The sequence below is a fragment of the Mustela nigripes genome, chromosome 6 (assembly GCF_022355385.1).
Source record: "Mustela nigripes isolate SB6536 chromosome 6, MUSNIG.SB6536, whole genome shotgun sequence".
Classification (NCBI taxonomy): Eukaryota; Metazoa; Chordata; class Mammalia; order Carnivora; family Mustelidae; genus Mustela; species Mustela nigripes.
Genome location: NC_081562.1, coordinates 125,985,997 through 125,994,509, shown reverse-complemented (window position 1 = coordinate 125,994,509; position 8,513 = coordinate 125,985,997). Strand labels below are relative to the sequence as shown.

Genomic DNA, 8,513 nt, shown 5'->3' with positions numbered 1-8,513 from the left:
AGGCAACCCTCAGTTTGTTTTGTGAGATTAAGAGTCACTTATGGTTTGTCTCCCTCCCAATCCCATCTTGTTTCATTTATTCTTCTTCTACCCACTTAAGCCTCCATGTTGTATCACCCGTTTTGAAGCATATGGACGCACGTCTCTCAGGATTTTATCCATTGAATGTTATTTAAATGATGCTTGCTTAATAGGTGAGGTGATAAAGTAAATTGACAGTCGAATGTAAATTTAAAACGACTAGTAGTTGCAACAGGAAAAAGTTTCAGCCATCTCGATATAGGGGAGAGGAGGTGAGAGGGGTCGCAGCTACCGTGAGTTTCTGCCTTATGCAGACGGTATCGTTCACCAGGCAGGGATCTCAAGGGAAAGCTCTGTGATGTGTCTGTAGGCATGCTTCATTTTATTGTGTTTTGCCTTATTGTACTTTGCAGATTTTGTGGAGTTTTTTTTTTTTTTTTTTTTTTTATTTTGTTGGTTTTTTGGGGTTTTTTTTTTTTTTTTTTTTTTAACAAATTAGAGTTTTGGCGAAATCCTGCATCCAGCAAGTCTGTTGGTGCCATTTTTCCAACAGCATTTGCTCAACTCATGTCTCTGTATCACATTTGGGTAATTCTTTCAATATTACAAATCTTTCCAGTATTATTATATTTGTTATGATGACCTATGATCAGTGATCTTTGATGTTACTGTTGGAATGGTTTCAGGACTCCAAAATGAAATGATTAAGTTAAGCAAAGAAGGCAAGTCAAAAAAAGCCTGGATAGGCTGAAACCCAGACCTCTTGCCTCCAGTTAGCCAAGTTAGGCATGCGAAGGAAAAGTTCTTGAAGGAAATTAAAAGTTCTACTCCAGTGAAGACATGAATGGTAAGAGCGAAATAGCCCGACTGCTGATAGGAAAAGAATTTGAGTGGTCTGGAGTTAAAAGATCAAACAAGCCACGCATTCCCGTTAGCCAAAGCCTCATCCAGAGTAAGGCCCTGCCACTCTTCAAGAAATCTTTAATTCCGTGGAGACCAAGAGAGGTAGGGAAGCTGCAGAAGAAAAGTTGGAAGCTAGCAGAAGTTGCTAAGTCGTTTTAAGGAGTCGTCTTCATAACATGAAAGTTTAAGGGGAAGCATCAGCAGCTGATGGAGAAGCTGTGGCAAAGTATCTAGAAGATCTAGCTAAGATCATTCATGGAGGAGCCTGAACTAAACAACAGATGTTCAGTGCAAACAAAACAGCCTCCCAGTGGAAGAAGATGCCATCTAGGACTCTCGTAGCTAGGGAGGAGAAGTCAATGCCTGCCTTTAAAACTTCAAAGGAGAGACTGATGCTCTTGTTAGCATCTAACGTAGCTGGGGACTTGAAGTTGAAGCCAATGCTTCTGGACCATTCTGAAGATCCCAAGAGCTCTTAAGAATTATGCTAAATCTACTCTGCTTATGCTCTGGAAATGAAACAAGGCCTGAATGACAGCACGTCTGTTCACAGTATGGTTTGCTTAAATATTTTAAGCCCACTTTTGAGACCTACTGCTCAGAGAAAGAATTCTGTCAAAACATGATTGCGCGTTGACAGTGCACCTGGTCATGCAGGGGCTCTGATGGAGAGTCACAATGAGATCAATGTTGTTTTCATGCCTACTAACACAGCATCCATTTTGCAGCCCGTGGATCAAGGGGGTAAATTTGAATTTCAAGTCTTATTATTTATTATAAGAAGACTTATAAAAAATAGATACTTCTATGACATGTCTTATAGAAATCTATTTTGGAAGGTTTTAGCTGCTATAGATAATTCCTCTGATGGATCTGGGCAAAGTTAGTTGAAAACCCCCTGTAAAGGATTCCCCGTTCTAGAAGGCATTAAGAACATTTGTGATTCATGGTAAGAGGTCAAAAGATCAACATGAACAGGAGTCTGGAAGATGTTGGTTCCAACCCTCATGCATGACTGAGTAATTCAAGATTTCAGTAGAGGACAATAGCAGGGGAGCTAGTATTAGAAGTGGTCCTGGGGCACCTAGGTGGCTCAGTTAGTTGAGTGTCCAACTCTTGGTTTCTGCTCAGGTCATGGCCTCAGGGTCATGGGATAGGCCCCATGTCACTGCAAGAGTCTGCTTCTCTCTTATCTCTTTCCCTCTCCTTCTGCCTCCCCCTGCCCATCTTGTTCTCTCTCTGTCTCTGAAATGAATAAATAAATCTTTTTTAAAAAAGTGGAGCCTGGGGGCACCTGGGTGGCTCAGTGGTTTAAGCCTCTGCCTTCGGCTCAGGTCATGATCTCAGGGTCCTGGGATCGAGCCCCACATTGGGCTCTCTGCTCAGCAGGGACCCTGCTTCCCGCTCTCTCTCTGCCTACTTGTGATCTCTCTCTCTCTGTTAAATAAATTAAAAAAAAAAAAAAAGTGGAGCCTGAAGATGGACTTAAGTGGCTGCCATCTCATGATAAAACTTGAGCAGATGAGGGGCTGCTTCTTACGGATGAGCAAAGAGAGTGGTTTCTTGAGATGGAAGCTCTCCCTGATGAAGATGCTGTGAAAATCGTTGGAATGACACCAAGCATTTAAAATACTGTATAAACTTCGTTGGTAAAGAAGCATCAGGGTTTGAGAGGATCGACTCCAAATTTTGAAAGAAGTTCTGCTGTGGGTCAAATGCTATCGAACAGCTCTGCATACTACAGAGAAATCATCTGTGAAAGGAAGAGTCTGTTGGTGCAGCAGACTTCATTGTTGTCTTATTTTAAGAAACTGCCACAGCCAACCCAGCCTTCGGCAGCCACCACCCTGATTAGTCAGCGGCCATCCACATCAAGGCAAGACCTTCCATCAACACAAGAGTATGACTTGCTCAAAGTTCAGATGATGGTTATCATTTTTTTAGCAATAAAGTATTTTTAATTAAGGTATGTGCATTGTTCTTTTAGACACAATGCTATTACACTACAGTATCATATAACTTTTCTGTGCACTGGGAAAGCAAAGAATTTGTTTGACTTGCTTTATTGTGACATTGACTTTATTGTGGTCATCTAGGAGTGAACATACTATGTCTCCAGAGTGTGCCTGTTTTCGAGGACCTATTGAGTGTGCTTTGTCCACAGAACATCTAAGAGAGATGTGTATCTTGAGGCTGGGCCTCAGGAGAGAAATCTAAGAGCTTGTAGGTTCTAGTTAAGAATTGTCAACTCTTTATACATGCCATCCGTCCTGCCTGAAACACACTCCAGCTACCTTCACGGTTCACTCCCATCTCCCTAAGATCTTGGCTCAAATGTCAGCTTTGCAGGAAGACTTCCTGGCCACCTAATTTTAAGTGGCAAATGCTTGCGACCAAAGCCCTTCTTGTTCATCTTGTCTGTATCATATTTGTTCCATATTGCGTAGCATTATCTAAACTACTGTATATTGTACTTATTTCTTTGTTTTATTTGACTTACGATACCCTACCTATTCGTGTGTATGCATGCTCCGAGCGGTCAGGGACTTTGGTCTGCTTTGCTTACGTCTGTATCCCCAGCTGCTAGCAGGGGGCCTGGCACAAAGAAGCATTCAACAAATAGTTTCCAAGTGAGAAGATGAGTCCTTACGTATGCCTGACGCTAAGTACTTCCCATGTAGCATCGCAATTGATCTAGGTGAGAAAACTAAATTTAGATGTCGCTGTGTAGTTAGTAACAAGAGCCAAGAAAATGAATGAGATCTGCAGGGAGAGTGGTTAATGAAAAAGAGAAGAGGACCTAGACAAAGAACTAAAGCACATCATCCTTTTAGACACAGGCAATTGTGGAAATGGACCCCACATAAGAAAACAAGAAAAGCCGATCAGAACAGGAGGAAAAACAGGCTGCTGTAGGGCACACAGACCAAGAGGGAGGAAGTGTCCAAAGCTGTCGGATGCGACGGAGAAGTCGGCTTAGGTAAGGAGCCCAGAGTGATTGAGGGAGATTGTGTGTGTGGTCTGGCCTCCTTTGTCTGCTGCACTGCTGACAAGCCTCTTAACCAAAGTAAGTGTTGTTCTGTAATAACTCATTATGCCATAATAACTTTGTATCTCGAGCTGCTTGGACAAAGCATATTGCAAGGATGTAAATGGCACAGTTTACTTTTAAGCAAAAAGTAGATGATTGGTATACAGTTCAGTGGTGCCCAGACTTTGGAATGTCGTGAACTGATAACATTTGAGGGGGAGAAATGGATCACTGAAACATTAGACGCCTCGCAATCATCTAGTCATTGTGCTCAATCCAGAAATATTAGTCCAAGTGCTGGGAATGAATAAAGTAAGTATCACTTAGGAGAGGAGTGCCTGGGTGGCTCAGACGGTTAAGCATCTGCCTTTGGCTCAGATCATGATCTCAGGGTCCTGGGATGGAGCCCTGAGCCCCACATCGGGCTTCCTGCTCAGCAGGGAGCCTGCTGCTGCCTCTCCCTCTGCCTGCCGCTCCCCCTGCTTGTGCTCGCTCCCACTCACTCTTTTTCTCTCAAATAAATATATTTTTTTTAAAGAATCATTTAGGAGACATGAAACCCAGACAGCAAGATCACTTGTGTTGGTTTGGTTTGTGGTACTCAGTGCGAGTCAGAAATCTTTTTGGAAAAGATATGACTTCAGTCCTTTGCCACCAGCAACTTGCCCCATTGTGGACACTGTGACTTGCCCTGTCGCTCCATTTGCCGCGAATCACTTTCTGAAAATCTGGATCGAGGCAGAGAAAACAGCTCTCCGGGTGGTGCCAAGAAGTAGTCTAAAAAGTTTTTAGCACCTTTGGTAATCTTCATCAACCTCCCCATCCCACGCCACAAGTAAATACACCATCATGCAGTTGCAGTTTTAAAAATATGCTCATTAGGTTACTTTTCCGGCAAGTCCCTTGGCTGCCCTCACTGTTCCCTACCTTACCCCCGCCACTCCTCCCCCGCCCCAGGACACACACACACACCTGACACCGGGCAGGTGAGTCTCTGAGATACGGTGTCTGGTGCTGGTTGTTAATAGAGTAAAGCTTTCAAGGAGGGGAGATTACTAAAAACAGGTTGGAAGTAACTTTAAAACGGAACTTCAACAAAGGAGGCTTTTTTCCCAGGGCCAACTCTGCCTTCGGCGGTTGAGCAAATTAGGCATTCCTTTTGCTTCTGACAGTATTTCAAAACTGGATAGCCTCCCTCAGTTATGGAGGAAACAGAAACTCATTCATTATCAGACTGACATTAGCCAGAATATTTTAATGTCAACAAAGACATTTGAATGATTGTTAGCCTAATTATTTCTTATATCCCCTTTGGAAGTTTCCCTGTGTACAAGATTTTAAATAAGGAGTATGTCCAGATTGATTCTTTTTTTGTTCCCCTAAGAATCCCAAATTCTATCAAGGATGCATTCTAATTGAACTTGGAATAAAGCTTTGGTTTCATATTTTCTGGCTAATGTTCCATAAATGTCATAACTTTGCTGTTTAATAGGGAGTGTGTTTTTATGTAATAGATTTGCCAAACATTAATGAAGGGAAGAAGAGAGAGAATGAGTGAGAAATGCCAGCTCAAGCTTAAAGACATCAAAATTAGCAATAAAAATGGAAGTTTCTTATCCCCGGGAAGGGGAGGGAGATTGTCACAGATGTAAGAGCAGACACAGCCTGATCCCCGCTTCTGGTTTCCCATGAGGGCCTCTCAGTGCCCTTGACCCATGTCACGTGTTCAACTGCCTCATGCCTGGTCCCTTCGTGGGTCCCTGGGGACTGTGGTGCTTCCTCACCTAAGTGGCAGTGAGGTCTCCTGTGGGTGCGAGACCCACAGGCCTGGGTCTTCCTCATCACCCTGCTCCCCAAGACTTGGGTTAGAGGCCTTAATCCAATTTGGAGATTTGTGTGGGATCTTCATGGTATCCAAACTCAGTAAATCTGTTCCTCTCTAGATGAAAAGGTTTAATAGCAAGTGTCCCTTAGGGTGGCAGATAAGAGTCATCCTGATTTAGTTGGAAGTATGAGTCTTAGAAAATTTTCAAGAAATGTAGTTTTATTAATTGGAAAGATGTATAATAACTAGGGTCAGGTTAAATCTGGGCCCAGTGGCCGGTCTTTCAGAAGCTACTTAGACACATCTTTGAGAATAGTCTATTTTTAATATATTGTTTATATACTTTTCTGAAGGTGTGTCTCAGGTAAGGATTCTTGGAATGTCCTGTCTTACAGTCTGGGCATTCCTCCACAGCTGGATGTTCTTTGTGATTTATTAGGTATTCGGTATTTATTTCAGTTGTAAATTTTACATGCTATCAAGTGATTCTCACGTTCCTTACCAAAAGAGTCCAAATATATGACATTTTCTGATGGTTACATTGGACCCCAAGTTTTCCCTGCTCTCACACTGGTTGGGCAAGCGTAACACGTCTTTGAATGAATGAGTTAGTGAATGAATGAATGAATGAATGACCAAAGGCCAGAGAATCAGTCCTCATTCTGTTGAGTTGGCTTCACTTTATTCCATGTGCAGACAGAATTTTGAATTCTGACCGTCTCCTTCATGCTACCTACAGAGGCTCATTTGTACAATCTCAGCCCCTGACTTAGTTCAGGATTTGATAACTAAATACCAGAAATAAGGGAAATCATTTCTCACAGTTCTGGAGGCTGGAAGTCTGAAATCAGGCTGCCAGCAGGGTCAATTTCTGGTGAGATCCCTTTCCTCGGGTGCAGACGGGCTCCTTTTCATGATGTATGCCGCACGCGGCGCAAAGAGCAGAGAGCCCTCTGGGGTCTTCTTTGGAAGGCCACTAGTCCCATTCATGAGGACCCAACTCTTATGACTGAGTCACCTCCCAAAGGCTTTGCCTAATACCATCACCCTAGGGCTTAGGATTTCAGCCTAGGAATTTTGGAGCAATGCACACGTTCAGTTCCTAAGAGCCACAGAGGAAAGCTTATTACACTATACTCAAGGGTTTTATTCCATCCTGGCAGTCTTCTTGCTCACAGTGACAGATCTCAGCGTTTTTTTCACATCTACACATTTAGAAGTGAGAAGGTGACGAGCTTCCTGGCTGCACGGGGGTTAGAAACAGTATGTTGTGAGTGGTTTTCTCTATCAAGCCAGAGCTGTGTTGAAGCTCCCAGGGCTTCCCATGATAGGATAAAAATGGAGCAGAGCAGCTACTGGGTTCCCGAGCCAAGGAAAGGGACAGTCCACTTCTAACAAGGTGGCCCCAGTGTCCTTTTCCTGGGCTCACTCATCCGTTTCCCATTCCACATCCTGCAGGAGCTCTGCGGCTGTGTGGCACCAGATAAACTGCAAGGGTTAGGTGGAGAATGGGTTTTCCCCTGGAGAGGGGGCTTCTGGCTTTGGGAAGTCTGGGATGCCAAGCTTGAGGAGTCATTTTCCAGCCTGTGATCTTGGCTTCTGTGTGTCTGAGCACCGTCTTGGCCGCTCTGTCTTTGCCTTGTTCTCTGTCTCTTCTATCAGGAAGACCCCTATTCCTTCACTGAGATCCAGTAGACTGAGAATGCTTTTTTTTTTTTTTTTTTTTAATGTATTTGACAGAGAGAGATAACAAGCAGGCAGAGAGGAGGAAGCAGGCTCCCCACTGAGCAGAGAGCCCGATGTGGGGCTGGATCCCAGGACCCTGGGATCATGACCCGAGCCGAAGGCAGAGGCCTTAACCCACTGAGCCACCCAGGCACCCCTGAGAATGCTTTCTTAAACAGGTCTTCTCTAGATTTTCCAAACAGAGCTAATCTTCCTTTTCCTCTGCCCCCCCATGTCACAAATCACACTGGATTCTAGTCTCTCCTTTCCGATCTCTTCCGGAGAGCATCTGTGGGGACGGACGGTAAGTGCTTCCACGGGAGGAACATCTCTAATCCACACTGGGTCCCCAGCCCCAGTGTGGAGTGGCTGTCGAGAAGTCTGTGAGTGATTCAAAATCAGGCAACAACTTTATAATCGCAGAGGCTCTTCCTAACATTCTTAGCCCTGCTTTAAAGATGCTAAGTAGCCTAGAAGGAATTTCTCAAAAGTACAAGCAAATTTATTTATAGAATGGCAGTTCTGTGATGTATAACATTGTGGCTGGAAAAAAAATCAAAACAATAACCAGAAGTCATTAAAACATTAGTCACCTGTGTAGATTATGTCTGGATTCACAGTCCGACATGCCACCTGCCGAGTATTTCCCTGATTATATTAGACTTACGACTGTCTCCAAGCCTTTTTCCAAAACCAAGAAATTACGTTTCCTGCCTTTAAACACCTGGCTGTTTTCGGGTACACTGAGATGAGATCCCCACAGCAAGTCCTTTTGTATGCAACTGTTCCACAAAACATTTATTTGTTCCCGTGAGTTTTTAAGGTATTAAATCTGATATCTGACAACTGACTGTGTGATTATCAGTCTTGGCTCACAAATTGCTCCACTGCCTATCAGAATGAGGCTTTCTAGAATCTGAACGACTGGCTGAAGTCATTTCAGATATTCCCTGGAGGTCTTAAAACCATGATTTCTTCAACAACATGCTCCGCACTCTTGCATTGTAA

At 43.6% G+C, this 8,513-nt stretch overlaps 1 protein-coding gene across 2 annotated transcripts in view; it reads left to right on the top strand.

Moving 5' to 3' along the window:
• The window catches only part of KIAA1217 (KIAA1217 ortholog), a 463,282-nt gene that overhangs the window by 56,292 nt on the left and 398,477 nt on the right, over positions 1-8,513 (top strand). Inside the window, exon 1 of one of the 2 annotated variants that reach the window (XM_059404173.1) lies at positions 3,880-3,904. The exons of the other annotated variant lie outside the window; for it this stretch is intronic. The gene's annotated coding sequence lies outside the window, so the exon portion shown is untranslated. Of the gene's footprint in view, positions 1-3,879; positions 3,905-8,513 lie in introns of those variants that run through there. 2 annotated transcript variants of the gene reach the window in all.